Below are 3,636 nucleotides of genomic sequence, written 5' to 3' on the forward strand. Positions count from 1 at the left end.
ACAGCGAAATGTAATAAACAGATTTAAGTGTTTCATTGCACTGTGTCAAGGTTGTTGATTTTGTTCTACACAGGGTTTGGGGTCAATTCATGAATCAGCTGAGTCGTTGGACTGTGAAAAAACACTCAAGAGACAGAATTGGAAGTGAACTGCAGTTTTAAGAAGGGAAACAAACAATATATTAATATATACTGTATATATATTTCTTTGTTCTGGTCTGAGTGAAATGTTCTATGGTCTCTCCTGATTCGAAATATAGCTGATATGCTTGGTTTGACCAAGTAAGACTATTTTTCTAAGCATTTTATGAAATGTCTATGGAAAAATGAATAACTGTATGCCGAAACTGAAAGAGGGTGTGATTTGGCACTCTAGCCAGGTGACACTAACCTTCCAATTAAAACGAGAGAACAAGAATTGAATTGGAACGTACCCTGCATTCTCAATTCATGAATGGCCCCGGCCATGGTTCTACAGGTGGATAATTATATCGTTCAACTTTTTACACAACTTCGTCTATATTCCCGAGAGTCCAAGCTTGCCTTTTTCATTTGCCAGTATTGAATGATGTAATCCAGTATATTGGCTCAGGAGTGAAGGTTAGAAATCTGCATATGAAAACCTGCTGAGTCATTATAATTGTTGTATAAGCAGTTGAACTGTGACACATCATAAACTCATTGCCTTCAACAGGGATTGGGATTAACAATGAATCCGCATAACTGAGTGAAACAAGTATGCATAGGCCTACTGTTGGTCTTGACGGCCACACTGCCCATCTACATTGCCTCAAAATCAACAGCCATATTTTTTTAAATTTATAATATGGACTTCTGCAGTCTTCAAATAATCACAGAGGCTGCAAAGAAGCATCCAAAACAGGTTTTTGAACAAGGTGTAGAGCTGGAGGTCATCTTTGATCCATGGATCAAGTTGTGCACTCATCTCTTGTGCCACGTGCAGTTGAGCAATTGTGTGCCGCCGGCTGTCTTCTTATAGATATTGGTGAAAACCTTTCATCATACTCAAACTTCAGACATCTAAAGTATTAAAACATTTTTTTTTAAGAAAACCTTGATGTGAATCGCAGTTGCGAATGCAATATTTGTGGTCAGTGTCTTTTATTTTTATTTTTTACAGCAACGTAGCCAGTGTTGGGGGTAACTCATTACAAAAGTAACATATTACATGTAATATATTACTTTTAGCAGTAACTCAGTAATATAAGTTATTACTTATAGGATTTCAGTAATATTATACCAGTTACTTTGTCAAGTAACTCAAGTTACAAATTGAGTTACATTTGATTAAATCAAAGCAAATATTTAAAAAAGATACAATCATTTCCATCATCAAACTGTGTTTTTATGCAAATAACCACTATAGATGACAATAACAAAGGAAAATAATAACATTTAGAATTTTGGATTGTTTACACTGACTTCAAGGTGGTTGAATTTTTTGGGGGGGATGGTTCCGGGGCAGCGATGTCATTCTGCTGCTGCTGTTGTTTTGGTAAAAGTAATGCAAAAGTAGTGTAATAAGTAACGAGTTACTCTACACAGAAAGTAATATTGTAAAGTAACTTATTACTTTCAAATGAAAGTAACTAGTAATATGTAGTATATTACATTTTGAAAGTAACTTGCCCAACACTGAACGTAGCCCTGCTCAAAATGTTGGACATGTCATCATTGGAAATTGCAGCAACAGTTTGCTTCCTTGGATACTACAGCTTCAGCAATAAAAACGGTTATACTTTTCCTACCAATCTAAGAGCATGAATCAGCATTCGTACTATAAAGTGTGCAGAATGCAGCATTAGTCTCGATTAACGACCGCTTGAAGCCCTCAGCAGTAAGCTTAGCTGTCTTTTTAAAGAGGGAGTCACGTTTTGTTCCCAGCGTTGGATAAGTGAGTGTCCTTCCCTCTCAGCATTTTTCACTTCCTTTCTGGATCAAGGTCAAGGTCTCCATACAACCCAGAACCATTATGTTGCTCTTTCAAGATCCTGCTTTTTGACAACATCGAGATGTTACCAAAGCACTTTGTGAACTTGCGCTGTCAGGTGTTCAAACTGGGTCACCCTCCAAACCTTATCGACTTGTAGGCTGTTCATCGTCAACTTTTATTTGCTTAATATCAGCTGGGACTGTAAAGCTGATCCTGTAAACCTGAAAATAAAAGAATACACGCACAGTAGCGTTAGTTAAAAATGTGATCAGTTGGCAGATTTCCTTGTCATTTTACCAATGTTTTTGCCCACTGAAGTACAGCATTGTGCACTGTGTGGTGAGGTGTACAGGTGTAAAATCTTTGTCTTCCATATCACCAAAGTGAGTCCAGTCAACAATGTTGCAGTAAATAGTAAACTTTGCTCTTTGTTTTCTGGTTGGATTGATTAAAATTGTTTCCGAGGACACATTTCAGAAACTACTGTCCTGCCTGTAGGCTAGGCTTACTTCAGTGCTGGCAACCAGATTTTACCTATTTGTTCAATACGGATCCTGGGAACCAAAATAAGTTGATGCACAATGGTGAAGGGTCTCGTGTACTGTGGCCGCTGACCGCTGCTGGCTGCCATGCTGCTCTTGAGCAAGGCACCCAACCCCAGAATGGAGCAGACGGCCCTGCGTGCTCTGATAGAGGCATGTCCAATCAGACAAAACAATCAAAATGTAGGCTACTGCCTCTGGATTCTCTTTTGCAGCGATCCAGTCTGTTTTAAACAAAGTCTGTGAAACAGAGGTTACATAAGTTGGAAAATCACTTTGCAGTGTTGAGGTTCTCTGTGTGAAGAGAGGATTTGAAACTTGACATTTCTGTGCACGTGGATCATCATTTTTCACTTCTCTACTAAGAAGCACGTTTAAACCGTCTGCCAGGGACGTGCAGAAAACATTAGAGGGGCAGGGGCTCAAATTCTTAAAAGGGCACTTCGGCGGTGGCGAAAATTTCAGGCAATTTGATGTGCCCTGGCACATAGACACAGACTTTAAAGCATAAAAAAGCATCGAGGTGACTTCCATGTTTTGGAAGCACATGAAGGCTGAGTTTGGTGCTTCACATTAGAGAGCTGCGCGGGCCTGAAATTTCGGCCCGAGCCCTCCCCGGCCCATGACATGCAGACCCGTGCCCGATCCGGCCCAGATGAGTTATAAAATTAATTGGCCCGAGCCCATTGCGAGGCCCGAAGCCAATATTACGATATAATGACACATCTCTCTCCCTCTCTGTTCCGCGTGCTGCGTCGCCTGCCGGCCGTCCTGCGCAGCCTCTCTCTGTCTGTCTCTATTTGACTCTCTCTCTCTCTCTCTCTCTCTCTCTCTCTCTCTCTCTCTCTCTCTCTCTGTGTGTTCGGGAGCTGTCCGCTCGCTGTACATGGACGGACACGGCACAAACGGCTTATTTCTCTCTCTATCTCTCTTCGGGAGCTGTCTACAGCTACTAACGTCACGTGAGGGTCTGTGTGTGACTGTGTGGCTGGGGGAGTGTCTGTGCACTCCTCCTCTTTGTCTGACTGTGCTCTGCTGTGTAAAATCAAGCGAGTAATACAACATTATTTAATTGAATTATTGAAACGGCCCGACCCCGGCCCGGCCCGGACCTATTAATTAAAAATAAATAAAAAACAAG

This window comes from Poromitra crassiceps (genome assembly GCF_964638095.1).
Source record: "Poromitra crassiceps genome assembly, chromosome: 6".
Lineage (NCBI taxonomy): Eukaryota > Metazoa > Chordata > Actinopteri > Beryciformes > Melamphaidae > Poromitra > Poromitra crassiceps.